The sequence below is a fragment of the Triticum aestivum genome, chromosome 4D (assembly GCF_018294505.1).
Source record: "Triticum aestivum cultivar Chinese Spring chromosome 4D, IWGSC CS RefSeq v2.1, whole genome shotgun sequence".
Classification (NCBI taxonomy): domain Eukaryota; kingdom Viridiplantae; phylum Streptophyta; class Magnoliopsida; order Poales; family Poaceae; genus Triticum; species Triticum aestivum.
The window spans coordinates 154,123,818-154,145,439 of NC_057805.1; positions in this window are offsets into that span (position 1 = coordinate 154,123,818).

A 21,622-nucleotide genomic window follows, 5' to 3' on the forward strand; every position below is an offset into this window, starting at 1 on the left:
AGGACTCCCCTTTCCTAGTCCTACTAGGAAAAGAAGGGGGGAGGAAAGAGAGGGAGAGGGAGAGGGAAAGGGGGCTGCGCCGCCCTCTCCTAGTCCAACTAGGACTCCTCCTGGGAGGGGGCGCACCACCTCCTGGCTGCTGCCCTCTCTCTCCCCTCAAGGCCCACTAAGGCCCAATACTTCCCCGGGGGGTTCCGGTAACCCTCCGGCACTCCGGTTTAATCCGAAACTTCTCCGGAACACTTCCGGTGTCCGAATATAGTCGTCCAATATATCAATCTTTACGTCTCGACCATTTCGAGACTCCTCGTCATGTCCGTCATCACATCCGGGACTCCGAACAACCTTCGGTACATCAAAACATATAAACTCATAATAAAACTGTCATCGTAACTTTCAGCGTGCGGACCCTTTGGGTTCGAGAACTATGTAGACATGACCGAGACACCTCTTCGGTCAATAACCAATAGCGGGACCTGGATGCCCATATTGGCTCCCACATATTCTACGAAGATCTTTATCGGTCAGACCGCATAACAACATACGTTGTTCCCTTTGTCATCGGTATGTTACTTGCCCGAGATTCGATCGTCGGTATCTCGATACCTAGTTCAATCTCGTTACCGGCAAATCTCTTTACTCGTTCCGTAATACATCATCCCGCAACTAACTCATTAGTCACAATGCTTGCAAGGCTTATAGTGATGTGCATTACCGAGTGGGCCCAGAGATACCTCTCCGACAATCGGAGTGACAAATCCTAATCTCGAAATACGCCAACCCAACAAGTACCTTTGGAGAAACCTGTAGAGCACCTTTATAATCACCCAGTTACGTTGTGACGTTTGGTAGCACACAAAGTGTTCCTCCGGTGAACGGGAGTTGCATAATCTCATAGTCATAGGAACATGTATAAGTCATGAAGAAAGCAATAGCAACATACTAAACGATCGGGTGCTAAGCTAACGTAATGGGTCATGTCAATCACGTCATTCTCCTAATGAGGTGATCCCGTTAATCAAATGACAACTCATGTCTATGGCTAGGAAACATAACCATCTTTGATTAACGAGCTAGTCAAGCAGAGGCATACTAGTGACACTCTGTTTGTCTATGTATTCACACATGTATTATGTTTCCGGTTAATACAATTCTAGCATGAATAATAAACATTTATCATGATATAAGGAAATATACAATACTTTATTATTGCCTCTAGGGCATATTTCCTTCAGGGGGTCCTTCCCACACGACCCAGAAACCGTCGGGGTATGCCTTCCTGGCACACACGTTCGGCAAAATGAGGTCGTGTGCGACCGGCGAGCGCTCAAATATGGAAATACGTACAGTAGAACTAAAAAAATACAATTATACGGCGAAATTGTTTCCGGTCGCAAGTACATCCCACACAGTTAGTCCCTGCTAAATGTTTCCGTTCGTGTGTACATCCCACACAGTCGCTCCAAGGAAAACGTTTCCGTTCACATGTACATCACACACAATTTTTCCCATTAAATCGTTTGTGATAGCGTTGCCATTGCACACGATATTAATAATTTTATCATTTGCGTTATTGAATGCATCACACACGGTGCGTAGAAAGAAACTGTGTGGCAAAGGCTGTCCATCACACACACTTTTTATGTGATAAACGTTTGCGCAAGGTGGCCTAACGCAAACAGTTTTCAAGAGAAAGTCGTGTGTGCAGTGGAGATTGATCGCACACATAGTGGATCCTAGAAACGTTTCTGATCTCCACGTATATCGCAGACGTTTCGCTTTCGCAAACCGTGTGCAGTGTAATCCCTATTTAATCCATAATTAATCCAATTAATCCCTAATTCACAAATCACATGTTATGAATTTGAAAGTAGGCAATCACTTATTTCATATCCAACCATGTTTATTACAAATATAAGTTCAACCATGAATCCATAATTCAATGCACAGGTACATATACTCAAGAACTACAGAAGCACCAAGTAAAGAATGATGAACCACAGTTGTACTAAAGACTGTAAAGAGAGAGGCGAAAGACATTCTGATTGCTGGAGAAGGTGAAGCGGAATGCTCATATTGTGCCCTCCTCCATGCGTAAGGCGCGCATGACTCTAGGCCAACCCCTTGTGATGGCTGCCCGTCCATCCTTCACTGTCTTCATTAGGACTTCTCGATGCTCATTGTAGTCTGGATGAAATAATTTAACCTTCATTGCGTGTCCACCAATCATGTACTTTGCGAGGTAATCTTGAGTGAACTGCTTCGGGAACCACTGGGAACAAAAAAGATTCAGACATTGTTGTCTAACAACTCATTATGGGCAGTAAAAAGAGAAGGCTGCAAAGTTTGTAGTTACCATCCTACAGCTCACTGTTGTGTTGGATAGAGCATAAACAAATAATTTGCTTGCCACCATTCGTATCTTTTTGCTAATAATCCTTATCAGTTTCCTCACTTGATGCGTGTTCATCAATATCTCATTGCCCCATACGCAAAAAGGGTCGATGCGTGGATCCTTGCCAAGGGCATATGTACCTACAAGCAACAAGTCAATATTAGAAGCTAACTAGTCCAGGCCTGGATCTATATGCATTACATTATGGAACGACGGGGGGAGTACAAGCCGAGGGATGAAGCTAACCTCGGCGGAAAATGGTGGCCACTCCCGTTGTTGTCCTGCATAAGTAGTGGAAAGGCATGATAAGTACAGCAATCTTAACATCAAACAAATATAGCAAAGGTAAACAACATCATCTCCAAATGATAGCTTGAATGTGTTGGTTTCATCATGTTGTTAAAGCAGATGTAAAATGGAAGGCAATGTTACCGACAGTAGGCTTAACAGCCATCAAATATTGCAATTCAAACTGGTATTGTTGAAAATGAATAGAATGTAGGTAATGCTTAAACATCACACTAGATAAATGTGTAAAACAGAAATAAAGGGCATGTTTTAACTACACCAGGAATAACTGGAACCAAATATAGCCGTTCAAACTGGTATTGATGTAGTCGAGCGGCACAGTTTCGACTTGCACATAATGAACCACACATTGTGAATGACTGAAATAAACTAGGCATAAATGACCAGTATAACAACCAAATATAGCCATTGAAAACTGGCAGAGTCTCACTGCAACCAACCTAACAAGCAAATACAGATAAACAGGGCATATGCTTGAAAACTGGACAAATGCTCACTGCAACCAACCTAACAAGAAGATAAAGATAAACAAGGCATCTGCTTGATAACTGGAGAAATGCTAAAAAAGCAACCTAAGAACCAAATACTGATAAACAAGGCATCTGCTTGATAACTAGACAAATGCTAAAAAAGCAACCTAACAACCAAATACAGATAAACAAGGCATCTGCTTGATAACTGGACAAATACTCACTGCAACCAAACTAAGAACCAAATACAGATAAACAAGGCATCCGCTCGATAACTGAAAAATGCTCACTCCAACCAACCTAACAACCAAATACAGATAAACAAGGCATCTACTCACTATAAACAACCAAATATAGCCATTCATGAAAATAAAGTGGACAATTCATACTTAAACATCACATAGACCTATTGAACAATACATTTTTGCATAACTGAAATAATTAAACACAACACAGTTAAAGCACCGCACGGCAAATGCTACTACAACAAAGGGTACGGGTTGGCAAGCTAGAAAAGGTAATATATCCTGATAGAATGTTGCCTCACATTTCATGGACGGGATCCTTCCAGTTGGAAGAGCACAGACTCATTGTGCGTTCTCTGATGTCACAGACGGGCGGTTTCACCTTGGAAGAACCTTCGTGGGTGCCCTCCTCATGGTCGTGGTCGTGGTCGATGAGATCTGACTTGGCAATTGAGGATCCCAAGCCGCCGCCGTAGAACGTGTCCTTCAGAAGTGACAAAATGGGCTCGATGGCGTATAAAGCTCGCAAATCCTTAACCGCTTGGCGGAGGATATCAGCGGCAGGGCCGTCATCGAGACCGACGGCGGTTGAACCAGAGGGGTTGGGGATGGTCCACTTAACCTATGACATGGCCAGCGTGAAGCCGTCGGTGTGGACGAGCTTGATGTCGTAGCCAGCTTTCCTGAGATACAGTAATACGCTAGCCCGCTGACATGAAGCCTTCGGCATGGCAACATAGTCAACGTCTTCGCCGGCTTCCGCGGTGACGTGTTGCTCCGGGATCGACATGTCGGGGTGAACGGCGGCCACCTCGCCAACGTCCGCCGGAGAGGCCATGATAAACCTCTTCTTGGTCGAACGCTCGTAGGGCTCCCTAGGATACGTGGTCAAGCTTAGGCTGCGACATTCTGGAGCAGGTGATGTGGATCTGGCGGGGAGGGACACCGCAGGCCTCGTCTAAAAACTCAGGGGAGTGGGGTGACGGTATGGGAATCGCTGGATAACCTGAACTTTATTATCTAAGCAAGGAGGAACGGGCAGACCGGCAGGGTTGGCGGCGGCGCCGGCGCCGGCCGCGAGCTAGGGTTCGAAGGGGGGAGGGGCAGGTGGGGGACTGTGGAGGGGGTGGTGTTTGAGGATACGCCACGGCTACTGAAAATTTTAGTAATGGTGGGTGGAGATGGTGGTGGACGAGGGAGGGCGACGGTTCAAATGCCTCGGCTGCTAAAATTTTACTATAAGGTCGGTGCTGGAGGAGTGTGGGCTAAAATTTGGGTAAAGGAATTGATGCGGGGCAGGAGTGCCCAAGATCACGCACGGTCCAATAACAATATGCGTTTATGATAATAAGGAAAAGTGGCGCGGATCCGCCGATTTTTGCAACGCTCAAGGCGGGTAGTTTGTTTTTTATATTTATAGCTAGCTAATCTATCGCACACAGTTTGTCCTAATTTCCAAATAAACTTACCCGCCTTTAGCTTCCATAGGTGGTGGTTTTACAGCGCACTTGCATCGCACACGATTAACCCATTACCTCCACCCTTTGCTCGCGCTTGCGCGGTCGTGGTGATTTCAGCGCACTTGCATCGCACACGGTTGAGCCAGTACCTCCACCCTTTGCTCGCGCTTGCGCGGTCGTGGTGATTTCAGCGCACTTGCATCGCACACGGTTGGGCCAATACCTCCACCCTTTGCTCGCACTTGCACGGTCGTGGTGATTTCAGCGCACTTGCATCGCACACGGTTTAGCCAGTACCTCCACCTTAATTTGCTCGTGGTTGCACGGTCGTGGTGATTCACATCGCACTTGTATCGCACACGGTTTAGATATTATACCCCGTGTCCGTTGAGGATCATCAGAGTCTTTGCAGCAAAAAATAACATTAGGGAGGGTCAACAGACAGCCACACTAGCATGTGGCCCAAATATATATGAGTGAAACGGGTGGTATGTGATGTTCAAAATTCCAATGCACAACTTTGACCCCGCGGGCCCAAGGTTGGGTGCGTCATTGAAGATCCATGAGAGGGGCCAGAAGTCAAGAACCACCTAGAAGTGGCCAAATATATGTACGAATATTGGGGATGTTTAAAACTTTAAATACACAATGCATAACTTGTGTGGCACCTGCCTCGCAAACCCGAAAGCACCCTAACAACCACCTAGCTAGGATATATATAATGACATAATGTTGTACCTAGCTAGGATGCTTGGCCCACCACCTCCCACTTCGTGTCAGCGGGGCGGATGCACGTAATGATCGATACTTTGGTCATACATGCATGTCGCCATGACCTACCATAAGACGGACCAATGAATCTTTTGTTTGGTCAAATGACAGTTGTTGTTGTCGATAAACCGCTTGGGCCAATAGATTGAACCATCATAAGCATCGCATGAGAGGGACCACAAAACCAGCACCTCTTGCATGCGGCCAAAAATGATGTAGGGTGATGTGCGTTTTCAATATAGAATAATGTACAATTTAGATGTGGTGCCTACCTCTCGATACAAACAACAACCATGAAGGCAAGGTAGTTAAGGACGAGATACGTACGTAGGGTTTGATGTAGGTCGAACCCAGCAATCCGAGCATCTGGGAGGGAATCCTGACAACGCATGAGCTCGAGCTTTGGTTGTACGACATTTAATGGTGACCGGCCCTAACATGAACTAGGAGGAATCCATTCATGGCCAACACATACCCCTCATTATCGGTCAAAGGGATGATATATATACACTCGGGGAGCCCACAGATATTTGTGTCCGCACAAAAAACCGCACAAGGGAGACGTGGTCGATCAAAAGACCCCGTATACACTGCATGCGGCCTGAAAATATGTATGGGTACGATGGTGTATGATGTGTTTAAATCCCAAATGCACAACTTCGATGGGCCACGCAAAGTACAATACAAACCGAACACCGTGCCCGACTCCAAGCCTGGTTCAATACCTATGATGTCAGTTTCCCAACTTCGTGGCGGTAGCCGGGGGGTCATCCCACGCATGCGCTCAAACTTTATTTTGTCTAACATGGGACACATCTATATATATCTGTACATCTATACACATATATAGTGTGCGAATAACTATGAAAGTTGCTCATTGGATGAAGCCAATCAGACGGTACAGAGATGGCAAATCCGAGCACTACTACTAGCCGTTGGATATCATCTACATTCCACCAGATTCTGCCACATGTACAATCTAGAAGACTCCATGGTTGAACTTAGGCATAATGCACAAACCTCAAAACACAAGCACTTCTCCTTTATTCTCTAGAATCTTCCATATCTTAATTGCCCAAACCTTTTTTCTCAATGAATTGTCACTTTTTGTTTTTACCTTTACAATGCACAATTACATGAATCTTAAAATAGTTTTTTTACAAAACTAATTGATTTTGGATGAGATGAACTATAATAATTAAACGAACATCTACATCACGCATATCTAGGAGAAGAGGCAGGAAACCGATGAGAGGAGTGGTGAGAAACGGTAGCCTGTTTTGAATGAAAACCTAGTAGAGAAGGAAGTGTGAGCTACACGACGCATGCACACAGTGCTTACCCATGTACTGCATGTGTTGTCGAAAGGGCTCAGGGTTGCCGTTCGATCTGGCAGCATCCAACGGTGCACACATACGATCCGTGAGGTTTGGGTTCTGGCCAGTCAGAACGCAGGACTCAGATCGCGCGCGCAGCGGGGGGGGGGGATATCTTACGGAAACCAACATTAGGTGGAAACCACGAGAAAAAGATGTTTCGAAGTTTAAAAAAATCAAAAAAAATGCGGGATGTTAAGAGGAGGATGTTTTATTGGCACACAAAATTTCAAGTTGAAACACATTAAGAGATGTGAGCTATGAAAAAGACAAAATCAGTGTTGAATAGTGCCAAATAGTAATGTCACTATTCAGGGCGAAATTTGTCTTTTTCATAGCTCACATCTCATAATGTTTTTCAACTTGAAATTTTGTGGCGCAATAAAACATCACCTTCTTAACATCCCACATTTTTTTAGATTTTTATGAAACTTCAAAATATGGTTTCCACAAAGTTTTCATTGAATATCGGCTTTCATGAGTGAACCATGTGCTATTTGAAAAAAAATCATGAGAAGAATCTCGGTTTTTAAATCCCCGTAAATCCAAAACTAAGCTGAAAATCGTGAAACCTACCATGGTGTCACGACATCGCACTTATATGTCGAGGAATTGTTTTCGTCCATTGTGGTGCAAGTTTTATTACAAGCCTCTTACAAACTGGAGCTTCACTCAAAGAAGCCTCGTGGTTCCGATAGGGAAACATGTCCCCCTTGTGGGCGAAACATAATCACTGCCTCTTTTCACCTTGTATTTTCTTCTACGGGCAACATGGAATGACAGGATATCCGTGCTGAAATTTAAACTTATTCAGGGTTCGTTTGGACTTTTTATACACAGATTGAGTTTGCTAGGCATTTAATGTCCATAATTCAAATCTGAAATACAAATACATGCTCCAGTTCACCAAAATGGCTAGAAAAATTATACATGTGTCCTTGGGTGCATGTTTAGGTCCCATGCCAGGAATGGGAACGAACTACAACCGTACTGGTGTCATGGCTCGTACTCAAACATTTCGAATCTCGGTTTTTAAGTCCCCATAAATCCTAAACTCACCAGAAAGTCATCAAAGGTGGCATGGGGTCACGTCATGCCACATATATGTCGTGGTAAAAACATTGTCCAATTTGGGCCAAGCTTTATTACAAACCCTTACAAAAACTGGAGCTTCTCTCAAAGAAGCCTCGTGGTTCTGATAGGGAAACGTGTCCCCCTTGTGGGCAAAACATAATCACTGCCTCTTTTCGCCTTGTATTCCACGGGCAACATGGAACCACAGGATGTCAGTGCTGAAATTTAAACTTATTCAGGGTTCGTTTGGCCTTTTTATACACTAATTGAGTTGCCTAGGCATTTAATGTCCATAATTCAAATCTGAACTACAAATACATGCTCCAGTTCACCAAAATGTCTAGAAAAATTATACATGTGTCCTTGGGTGCATGTTTAGGTCTCATGCCAGGAATGGGAACGAATTACAACCGTACTGGTGTCCTGGCTCTTCCTCAAACATTTCGAATCTCGGTTTTTAAGTCCCCATAAATCCTAAACTCACCAGAAAGTCATCAAAGGTGGCAAGGTGTCATGTCATGGCACATATATGCCATGGTAAAAACATTGCCAATTTGGGCCAAGCTTTATTACAAACCTCTTACAAACCGGAGCCTGTCGCAAGAACCCTCATGGTTTCGATAGGGAAACGTGTCCCCTTGTGGGCCAAACGATAATCACTCCCTCTTCTAGCCTCGTATTTACTTCTACACGCGACACGGAACAACTGGAGATTCGCGCTGAACATTGAAATTATTCAGGGTTCGTTTGACCCTTTTTTATTCATTAATTGAGTTTTCTAGGCATTTAATGTCCATCATTCAAATCCGAACTACAAATACATGCTCCAGTGCACCAAAATGGCTAGAAAAAACGTACATGTTTCCTAGGGGTGCATGTTTAGGTCCCAGGGAACGAATGGGAGCGAATTCAACCGTCTTGCCATGTTGGCCTGGCCACAAACATTGCGAATCTTGGTTTTTAAATGTCTGTAAATCGAAAACTCACCAGGAAATCATGAAACTTGGCATGGTTTCACTACATGGTATATATAATTGTCCAATTTGGGTGAAGCTATTTACAAGCCTTTTACAAACAGGAGCCTGTCGCAACCCTCGTGGTTCCGGTAGGGAAACATGCCCCTCTTGTGGGCGAAACGATAATCGATGCCTCTTCTCGCCTTGAACTTTGTTTTCTACAGGCAACATAGAATAATAGGAGTGTCGGGCTGAAATTTGAAACTGTTCAGGGTTCGTTTGGCCATTGTATATACAGTACTAATTACTAAGTTTTCTATGCATTTAATGTACTCCATAATTCAAATTTGAACTACAACCACATGCTCCAGTGAAGCAAAATGGGTGGGAAATCGTACATGTGTCATTGGGTGCATGTTTAGGTCTCTTTAAGGAATGAGAATGAATTACGAACTTGTCATCGTCCTGAAACAATGAGAATCTCGGTTTTTAAATCCTAGTAAATAAAAAAGTTACCCAAAAAACATGAAACTTGGCATGGTTTCATGACATGGCACATATATGTCGTGGTAAAAAAATCGTCCAGTTTGAGAAGAGGCGCACATATTAGTAGCCAACGAAGTCCTTTTTGAAACAAAAAGCTGACACATTAATATCGCAAACGGTTGTATTATATTTACCGTGTCAAAATTTAACCATACTCGGTGGCGTACGTGCAACTATTTGATTAGACGGGAAGAGCGTGAGAAGTCCGCTGTGCAGGTTCGACGGGACGCGTGCGAGCAGTCCGCCACACAGGCACAACGGGACACGTGCATCCTGAACACCTCGCAGGCTCGACGGGACACGTGCGAGCAGCAAGGCCGCCCATGCTCACCGGGAAGCGAGCTGTTTGACCTCCATGCACCAGCCGCCGCCCGCCTCGCTCACAACTTCTCCGTTAATGGGTTATTAAAGCACCTGGACGGAGGGTGTTTTCTTGTGATCCCATGGCAGCATTTGCTTTGTTCGTGTTTTCAACTAGTATTCCGCCCTAATTTAAATTGCCACATAGGGCAATGGATAATACGACCACGAATAAAATGACAACGGATAATACGACAACAAATTTACAATGGCGCACATAATAATTGTCTTACATATTCCAGATAGTTTAAAATGCCACATGCGGCAAAGCCCGGAAGACACGGGGGCAAGAGAAGAAGGTAATTGTAGACAACGATCTGGGTCGCTACTGTCTCTACTCGTCGATGGATCGCCGTGCGGCGAAATCCTCCAGCTCCTTCTTCAATTCTTCACGACTTTGCTTGAAAAAAGCCACGGATTCCTCCACCTCCTGCTCGCGCTCGATGCGGAGCTTCCTCAAGCCACCCATCAGTTCCTCGACGATCGCTTTCAGCGTCATCTCCGAGGCACTGTTCTGCACATGCAGCATCTTCCAGCTGGCGGCCTCCTCCTCCTTCTCAGAGACCAACTTGAGGAGCTTCGCATTGTCATCCATGAGTTGCTCGACGAGGCTGGCCGCCTTGTCAACCGAGGCATCGCTGATCTTGAGCAGCTTCATCAAGCCGTCGACCAGCTCCTGCTGCGTAGTGACGCCAGAGAGAATGTCGTCGTCGCTGGCGAAGGACTTTAGGAACGCCGGCTCGTCACGATGGCCGACGCCGCGAATGCGCTTGTGAGAGCCCTCGCGTGCCCTTGAGAGCTCGTTCGAGGGCTCCGCAGCGCGCCGGGACATCTCTGCTGCGGCTGCGGCTTCGCGACGGGACCTCTCTAGTGCTTCCGCGGCCTTGGTCTTTGCTGCCTGGTTATATGTCCACCCTAAACTCCTCCTACCGGTCATGGAGGAACGACTTGACAGAGAAAACCAGTTTTGTGGGTGATGAGGAGAGGAACTCTGAAGTAATTTTCGAGTGGGTAGTTTTTATAGCCCGGTGCTAAGTGTGAACACATATAAATTTGATAGGTGTGAACAGATTTGCAATTATTTATTGCATTGTAATCAGCAATGTGACAAGAAACAAGGTCAAAATTTATTGATGGCAGAAGGTTGACCACATGGTTGCTCGCCGTTGAGGCGGCCGTGGCGCGCTCCACTCTGGCGTCCATGCGCACGCTCTGCTCGCCGTTGAGGCAAAGTTACAATGTCAACTATTAATAATTCTTAATAATTGTCTTACATATTCAGGATAATTTAAAATTCCAAATGCGGCAAGGCCCAGAACACTCACGACCTACATATGCATACAATTATAATAAAATATAAGCTAAAAGGCTGAGCTGACGGCCTTCCGACGATGGTCTTCTCGGACTCCATGATCAGCATAGCACCCTTGCGGCCGCTCACTCCGAGTGTCCGGACCCGCCTCCGCCTACGGAGCTGCTGGCGCTGGGAGGCTCCTGGGGCTGTTGGGCCTCTTCCAAAAGAGCTTGACAGCGTGCAATCGCGCGCATGACAACTCCACGGAACCGCTCTATTTCCATGTCTCTGGCCTGGTAGCAAATTCGGTCGATCACCTGCATCCACAAGATATCACGTTGGCGATGTTCTACTTCGTCGGGACGTCAACTCCACCAAGGATGCGCTTGAGACTGGCCACCACATCATCGGGATCAAGGTTGACATGGCCGCTGCGGGCAATGATGAAGTCGTAGGCTGCCTTTATCTTGACTGAATCGCAGAGGTCCTCTGCCCATTCCTTGTGGGGCATCAGGCTCTCGATGAGCACTGGTGACGGCGGCTCTTCGGGTGGGTCGTCGATCATGCCGCCGAGCAGCTCTGGATCTTTTGCACGATGGATGGCAAACTACTCATCACACCTCCTCTGCAGTATGTCGATTGTGCTCCCAAGGACTATGACGCCGATATCACTGCCGATGGGCCATGGTGCCTGCACCGGCCGATGAAGCTCTTGCTACCTGACCTGCTCCGGCTCGTTCTCCTCGCCGAAGAAGTAACATAGGTAGGCATCGACGTTGAAGCTTTGGTCGTTGCCTGGCATGCTTGGAATAACTAATGGTAGATGGGTGAGGACTAGATCTTCGCAGACTGTTGCGGCGGTGCGTTGCCGCCTGGGTTATATGCAGCATGCTGTTAGCTGGTGGCGGAAAACCGGTGAGGGAATAGGCGTGGATTTTACAATTCATCCATGTGGAGCGCGGGAAGCATTCACTGGAGCGCAGGAACACTAACTGGAGCACACACACAACCTGAATGTTGTATCCGGTGCCACGTGTTATTTATCACACAAGTGTTAACATAAGGAAATGTATGTGTAAATTACTAATCATCGCACACGAGTACTCACAGACGCATCGTGTGCGATATTCCTAGCCACCGCAAGCAACTAGTTGCATTTTTCAAAGTTCTTTGTACACACAGAATCGCACATGAACTAACTGTATTAACCGTCTGTGTTGTAATTTCTCATCGCAAACAGTTCATCCGAGTCGGCTGTTTGCCACGTATCACAAACATCTTGTTAAGTGGAACCATTTCTGTTGCGTTCGCTAATCGGAAACAGTTCGTCCGAGTGAACCGTATGCCCTATATCACACACACCTTGATTTGGCTCACCGTTTATGTTTCACTCCCTAATAGCGAACTGTTCATCGGAGCGAACTGTATGCCGTATATCGCACACACATTGAAATGGCTACCCGTTTCTGTTGTTCTGCCTCATCACAAACAGTTCGAATGGGTTAACTGTGTGGCCTGAATCGCACACGCAACTAAAATCTGAACCATGTTTGATGCATCCTCCATCGCAAACATTTTGCACCTTTTTTGACAGTTTTTTACACTGCCGTTTGCGATTATGGCATCGCACACAGTTTCGTCGAAGGGTCTCTGATCGTAGTGTCGCGTTAGCAGCATCCTGCAGTAGTGTTCTCACAACAAGCATGATGGTTTCGGTAGGGAACGCCCCAACTTTGGGGATGAAACGATATCCATTGCCTCTAATTGCTTTCAAAAAAATTCTCATGTCAACATAGAACAACAAGAGTGTTGTGTTATTTTTCGTGATTTTTCGGGGTTCATTTAAAAAAATTATGCACTAAGTGAATTTTTAATGCTTTTGTGTGCATAATTCAAATTTGAACTACATGCACATGCTCCGGTGCATATAAGTTGGTTGAAAAATCAAATCTTTTGTCCTTGGGTGCATGCTTAGGTCCCATGCAAGAAATGGGAATGAATGTCAAACACCCCGCCACCGTCACTCGGCCGCAAACATTGAGATACCTGGTTTTTAAATTCTAGTAAATCCAAAACTCGTCTGAAATTCATGAAACTTGGCATGCTATCATGGAGCAGCATCAACATGATGTGGTAATTTTTTTGTCCCATTTGGGGCAGGTTTGGGTATATGGTTCTCACAAACCAGAGCTTCTCAATACAAGCATGATGGTTTCGGTAGGGAACGCCCCAACTTTGGGGGCGAAACGATATCCATTGCCTCTGATTGCTTTCAAATTTTTTCTCGTGTCAACATAGAACAACAAGAGTGTTGTGTTATTTTTTGTGATTTTCGGGGTTCGTTTGGCCATTTTTATGCATTAAGTGAGTTTTCAATGCATTTATGTGCATAATTCAAATTTGAACTACATGCACATGTTCCAGTGCATATAAATTGGTTGAAAAATCAAATCTTTGTCCTTGGGTGCATGCTTGGGTCCCGTGCAAGAAATGGGAATGAATGTCAAACACCCTGCCACCGTCACTCGACCGTAAACATTGAGATACCTGGTTTTTAAATTCTAGTAAATCCAAAACTCGTCTGAAATTCGTGAAACTTGGCATGCTATCATGGAGCGGCATCAACATGCCGTGGTAAATTTTTTGTCCCATTTGGGGCAGGTTTGGGTATATGCTTCTCACAAACCAGAGCTTCTCACAACAGGCATGATGGTTTCAGATAGAACACCTATATGCAAAGTGAGAGCAGGATTTGTGAATCTCTTGAACACAAACGGTTCTTTTGGATGACCCGTGTGAACCACTTACAAACAATTTGGTGTGATTTGCATCTGTCATATTGGGTATGTTGCCATTTGTCAAACTAGAAAGATTGACATTTGTTGATCTAGTAACATTGCCATTTGCCAACCTTGTAACACTGCGATTTGTTAAAATATGAAGCTAAAAATCACTAGCAGTATCTAATTTTTGCAACTAAAATTCAGTAATTAAGCATGGATGGAGGCGAGGAGGCATGTTCAGCCAGGCGTGCAGCGGGCGGCGTAGTACTATTCAATTTGACAGCGGGCGGTGCAGTTCCCGATACGGCTTTAATGCAGACGAGGGAGAGGGTAGCGGCTCCCGAAATGTTGAACGGCCAATGATGCATCCTCCTTCAATTAGCATCGTGTGAATGCATGAGGGAAGTAATGGAAGGACCGGGAAAAGAGGCAGCACGATGTGAATGCAACGCAGTTTGCACTCATATAAAGGCGCCCCTCCATTCCAATGCATCTACCACATTGTACGCACCTAAGCATTTGCCTAAGCATCTACACTAATAAGCGCAAAAGTGCCCACTCCAGACCCATGGCGGCGATGCGCGCGAGCAGCCAGCGGTTGTGCCAGATGGTCCACGACGCCGGCCTGCGGCATGGCACCGTGGATCGTCTCCATACGGTGTTGGCGACCACCTGGCGGATGGCCGCCGTCGACGCCATCTACGACTCTCAGTTGGACCAGATGATCGTTCGCACCACCAACAGGTTCACCGTTGTCAAGAAGCTCGCGGACGACATCGCCGTACTCCTCCAGCCCGCGCACCCGGGCTCCTCATTGCCTGCCACCCTAATCGGCCTCCATGGTCGGAATCTCTTTCAAGCACTGGTGGCCCTGCGACTGCCCGCCGACGCCACGAATAATGTCCACCTGGAGGTCGCGCTCGCCGCGAGGTGCCTCGCCCTACCAGAAACTGTCGACCTACACATCCATGTGTACGAGAGAATCGTGTACATATGTGTCTACAAGGCCTGTGAGGACGCTACGACGTTGGCCTTCTTCAGCCGGCTGGAAGCCCTGGATGCCTTTGCTGAGAAGCACCTTGACCTCGCCACAAAAGTCGCCGCTCCTTAGCCGCTGGTCGGTGGCCCGGCCGGCGCACTGAGTTGAGTTGGAGGAGGTTGTACGTTGATGGATGCATCTTTCTTCTTGCCTCCTGTAACCATCACTGTGATCGCATCATCATGGCCTTAATTCTTATTTTGCTATTGCATTCTCGTTCCAGTCAATACAGACATGTGCGATCCATTTTCTCAATACAGACATGTCCGTTCCAGTCTTATTTTGATTGGCTTGAATGAAGGTCTATCCCGCCGTTAGGCGCCGTAGTGCGCTCTGCTCGTTGTTAGGCGCCGCGACACGCTCTGCTCACGTCCGTCAGTGCGCTCGGCTTGTGGACAGCTTTTCCTTGCGTGTTCAACTGCTATATGCATATATATATGGTTGCTCGCCGTTGAGGCGATCGCGGAGCGCTTTGTTCGCGTCCCTCCACGAGCGCTCTGCCAACGGTTGGGCGTATGCACGATCACGTCGGGGGGGCCGTATGCGGTTGTGCTGCACGTGTTGCCACGCAATGCAGTTACGTGCGGCACGATGGAGTTATGCGCTGCAAATTAGAACTGCCATCAGGGCCTGCCGATATTCCTAGCCGTCCGGCTTCCCCTTTAATTCGCGCGGCCATTATAACCTTAGTCTCTTCAACCTTTCGATCGCGCCCCACAACACAACAAGCACACCCACGACGACACATAGAGTGGGGATGTCCAGCGGCGCTCCAATGGAATTCGGCGTGCATAGAGTGGAGACCCACGCGAGGGAGATGGATCTCTCGGTGGTGTACACCATCGACCCGGCCGTGGTGGACGACTCCATCAACAACGTTGAGCAGTTGCTTGCTCAAGACAAGTACAAGGTGGTCGGCATCGACCTCCAGTACACCGTCGGTCGTCCCAGCATAGATGAGAAGGTTGTCGTCGCCCAGTTGTGCGTGCGCCATCATGTCCTCATCTACCACTGCTGCATGGCCACAGAGCCTGGCGACCGTTTCAACAGGTTTGTCAACAGCACCGACTACAAGTACGCCACGGTGGAAACCATCGACGATGTAAAAGCGCTCAGTGTTACGGGCTTGGCCTGCAAGAACCTTGTCGAAATCCGTGACCACTATAGGGTCTGGGGTAGCGCGAAGAAGGACTCCCTGGTCGAACTCGCCTCGGCCATCATCGACCCCTACTACGAAAAGATGAAGCAGGATGCCCAGAGAACAAACCCCCTATCCTGGCATAGGGCCTGGATGCGGCAACTGGATGAACCTCACCTCAGGTTCGCGGCCAAGAGCGTGTACACACGCTACGAAATGCACAGGAAGATCGTTGACATAAGGAAGTGCCTCCTTACCCAAATCTACGAGCCAGGATCGAGCCACAAGCAGAGCAAGCGTCACAAGAAGTACATGATGATCAGATGATCGTTTATGCTAGTTAATCACGCATGTATTATATAGTTTACTTTATTGGTGTGTGGAAATGTCATGTGTGTAGTAGCCACCTATGTAATTATGCCTGTAATATTTTACTTTGGTGTGTGCAAATGCCATGGTTGTAGTACCCACCTATGTAAGTGAATGTTTAATTTGGTTATGCAATCATGTCCTTATAAGTGTGTGTGTGTGTGTGTGTGTGTATAGACACACACACACACACACACACATATACATAAACACTATTCTGATCACGGGATGAGAATAATATTCTAATCACAACCTGACCTCCCCCGGCAGTAGTATGTTGAACTTCCCCCAGTGCTAGGTTGAACGTCCGCCAACATTGCCCAAATGGGGCTTGCGATATACCATTGGAAAGCTATGGACACGAGTATCATGACCCAAGTAAAAAATTTGGCAAAATGTGAGCGGTTTAAGAGCAGTTTTAAAAACCGTTTTTTCTTCATACAAAAAACGTGAATCGTATTTTTGATCGCATTTCTAAACCGTTTATCAGAATGAGGCAAATAATATGACATTGGAAAGCTGTTGGAAAACCGCTCCTTCCACATGTTGAAAGTTTTCTCTAATTCAGTATGGTTAAAGAGTGGAAAATCGTAAGATTTCACAAACCGAACAATCGAGCTCGTATTTTCGATGCCATTTCTAAATGGCTAATCCAATTGATGCAAATGATATGGCGTTAGAAAGCTTATGAAAATGTGCTACTTTCTCATGTTCAAAGTTTTTCCTAATATTGGACGGTTTAAAAGTAATTTAGAAAATGTTACAAGTTCCACCGAGTTTGTATTTTCGAGCTAATTTTTTAACCGTATGTCCGAATGTAGCAAATGATATGGCGTTGAAAAGCCTGAGTAAATGTGAAAAATTTTGGTATGTATTGTTTCTCCCAATTCCTTACTGTTTTAAGTCAATTTTGAAAATGGCTAAAAACGTATTTTCACCGTAATTTCTACAAACTTTATCGGATTGGGACAAATAATATAACGTTGAAAAGCTACGGAAAGTGCGAAACTTTTCCATGTTGATAGTTTTCTCTGATTCCTAGCCGTTTACAAGTAATTTCGAAAATGGCGGGATCATTCGTTCTGCCTTTATCGCGAAACAGATTATTCGAAAATGCACCGCGTGAAGAACTTGAACTTCTCGGCATGTCTACTTGAACTTCACTCTATTTTTCATGTGCTTTTTTTGCCGTAGCTCTCCATCCACTCACCGAAACACTGACCGGAATTGTGCAAGTGATATACCGGTGGAAAGCTGCTGTAAACACGCAACTTTCTTGTGCTAATCTTTTTTCATACTCGCGACGATTTTAAAAGTTTTTCATCTGAAATTCATTCAGTGTAGTACTTGAACTTCCTGCTGTTTTCACGTTGAACTTCTGTGACGTATTTTCGTTTGTAATTTTCTCATCCATTCGTCAGTGTTACACAAATGATATTCTTTTTGTACTAACCTCTCTCACAATAATTTTTTTAACTTTCTCCGACCGAGGATATGAACTTATAACAACAAAAAATGTGGACCTTTCCTTTTTATTCATTTTTTTCATATTAAACACACACCATGTAGTACATGAACTTTTTCCATTTTTATAATTTAAATTTTTTATTTTCATTTTGAAATCAAATTCCTCCCAAATAATAATTGAACTTCTTTGTGGCTTGAGAGAATTATTTTAAAATGCAAAAATACAATTTCTTTTTTGTGTTTTCGAACATGGAAATACAAGGTGAACCTCTCTCGCAAGAATTTTTGAACTTCCCCGGACAGAGCACGCGAACTTCTCGCAACAAACCTTTTCAGCTTTTAGTTTTCTATTCTTATAATCTTATCTAAAACACATTCCGTGTAGTAGTTTGAACTTCCCGTTGTTTTCACCTTGAACTTCTGTCACGTATTTTTGTTCAACATTTCTCACAAGAATTTTGAACTTTCCCGGGCCGAGCACTTGAACTTCTAGCAACAGAACTTTTTGACTTTGCCTTTTTATTGTTTTTTACATACATTGAACTCCACCATGGTTTTAAATTAAACTTCTTGGTTTTAATCTTTAGTATGGCATTCTTTTTTGTTTTTGTTTTTGTTTTTTGAGCTTCTAAATCCTAGGTTTTAATATACTTTGAACTTCTATGTTATTTTAATTTGAACTTCACATATTTTATTTTTTGAGTAAAATATTGTGTTTGATTTTAAAATAAACATTGAATTTGTCTTTTGTTTTCCATTTTAAACTTCATGATTGATACTTTAATGATAACGGATATTTGACTTTCTTAAAAAGGTAAATCCTAGATTTTTCTAATAAATATCGAATCTCTTTATTATTTTAGTTTGAACATCTAGTTTATTGAAAAACAAGAAATTATATTTAAACTTTTTTTAGTTATTCCTTTTATTTTAATTTGAACTTCTTCATTTTAACTTTCAACTTCTCTATTATTTTAATTTGCACCTCTTAGTTTCAATCTTAGAAAAATATGGTTTTTAAACAAGTACAAACAATTTTTTCAAATGAACTTCATACTTTTATTTTTCCTAGAAACAGGAAAGTTTGAGTTTTTTTTGTATACATGGAACTACTCCGTTATTTATTTTGACCTTCACGATTTTATTTTTTGGAACGAGAAAAATTTGAGTTTTTATAAACGCTGAACTGCTTCATTTTTTTAATTTGGACTTCTTGTTTTTATTTCCTTTAGTAATTTATTAATGGATAAATCCTATTTTTTTATATACATCGAACCACTTCGTTATTTCAATTTGAACTTCTAGATTTAAAAAGAAGAGTAGAAAATCGATTCAAAAGCTCTCTTATTTTAATTTGACGTTCTTTGTTTTCTACAAATATATGTGTACCTCATTTTTCTCTATTTGTAAACTCTTCAATTTGTTAAATTTGATCTTCCAGAGTTTACATTTTTCTAGTTAGGTTTGTTTTCTTCTTGGTATATAAACATCGAACTCCCCCATTATTTCAATTTGTGGTCCCGGGTCATTAATTTGAACTTCTTGATTTATTTATTTAGTAGCTAGAGAAATCTCATTTTTTTTAATTCTTTGAGGATGTAGATCTTACGTTTGTTTCCTAAACTAGTTTTCCCTTTTTTATGAACTTCCACTAGTTGATTGTGTTGCTATTTTCCCCAAAAATTATTGTGTCGAGCACATATAAGAGTAGTTTTATTTTGTACATTTGATTGTTTTGTAGCTAATATACATGATAGATGTGATGCGAGAAAATTTTCCACAATTGAATGATCATATTGGGTTGTTGGTGTACGCATAAATTTTGCAATTCAGTTTTTCTGCTGGGAAGTATGCAATAGTCGTAGTATTAAACTATGATATTTTATGAACTCTGACCTACTCAAATTTTCAAATTTGAACTTCAACTGTTTTTATTGATTTCACCTTTGTTCTCGTATTTCGTTTGGACTTGTTAATTTATCAATAATGAACTTCATGTGGTTTGTTATTTAATTGTTATTTTTCTACCTTTTTCGAACTTCCTCGCTTATACTTGTAATTAGGTTGGACTAACACATTGAGGGAAAGCAACGTGATCTACTCCTAATAGTACACCAAAAAAATAGAGGTAGATTCACGTCGTACCATGGTACACCAAAAAGTAACTACCCAGTTTTCCATTTTTTAAACTTGTTGGCCCAACCCAGCTACCTAGTCACGTGTAGCCCATGTCCGCTCACAGTCATCTTCAACCTACAGAACACAAACAGAGTTGTTTCTCAAAAAAAAAAAAAAAAAACAGAGTTGTTTGCCCCCAATGATTTCACCTTTGCTGCCAGGCAATTAAGGCCTTGATTCGCCACAACCTAAACGCAAAATTTGTTGCTTCTCTCGTGACGAATCCATTCCATCAGATGGGGCGCAATATTGTGTAGTATCTGAGGAGATTGATGTGTGTTTTCATCTGATAATGGAGTTACTAGAGATTTTGCCTGCCACGAAGTAGATGAACCTTGTCCAACATAATAGTTGGACTTCAGTTAACTTCAGATTTCCTCTCCAACAACATTACAGCTGCTCAAGCCACCAACGTGACTGCTCCATATGTGCACAAATAAAGTAATCCCTCGCATCAGGCATTGATGCAGATCGCAGGCGCACACATACTCATGTCTCTTGGGCTTGATTTTGTCTGCCCGGTCAGTGTCGTCCCCTACAACTACACCTTGCTCACCCTCCATTCTACTGCTCCGCGCGCCCTGTTTGAACTTCTTCAGCTATACATCGGCATGTATGTGTGCGCCTATCCTGCAAGGTCCAGCGTGGCTGAGGATGACACAGACGGTAGCTCGCTGCAGATGAAGAGGAAGGTCGGGAGGGAAAGGACAGGGGGCCGGACCCGTCTATAATTGGTGGCAGCGGGTCGGAGCGAGGCGCATGACTAGCTGCAGGTCAACAACTCTTGCAGCAGCAGGTCGAGGCCGGAGGGATGGGGAGGCAGTGGTTGGTCGGGAGACGAGCGGGACGGGGTGGGGAGGCGGAGGTTGGCCGGAGGGTGCACGGGGCAGGTGCGGAAGCGGTGGTTGGCCGGAGGGCCGCAGTTTTCTTTGTTTGGCCCGACGGCAGCGTTAACGGAGGTAGGATCCGAGGAGCAACGCGGTTTGTTGTCGGTGGCCAGCGGCGGTGCGATTGGAGGTCGGGCCTCGGCGGCAGCGCGGTTGGAGGTCGTGCCTCCGCGACGTGCGGTTGGATGCAGCCCTGGCGGCGGCGCGGTTGGTGGCAGGGGCCGGCGGAGGCGTGGTTGGAGGCGGGCCTGGCGGCGGCGCCATTGGTTGCATGGGCCGGTGGCGGCGCTGTTGGTGGCAGGGCTGCCGGCGAGTCGGGCTGGGGAGGGCAGGTGTGGGATCGGGGAGGTAGGGGAGGGGATCGCGGGGAGCGGGTGGGTGGGATTTTTCTTTTTCTTTTGCATCATTCGGGTGGGTTTCCTGGGATCTAAGAGACATCCCATCGCGTCATGTATAGGCCGATCATGTCCAAATAGTTATTCTGATCCTGAGATTAGAATAGTGT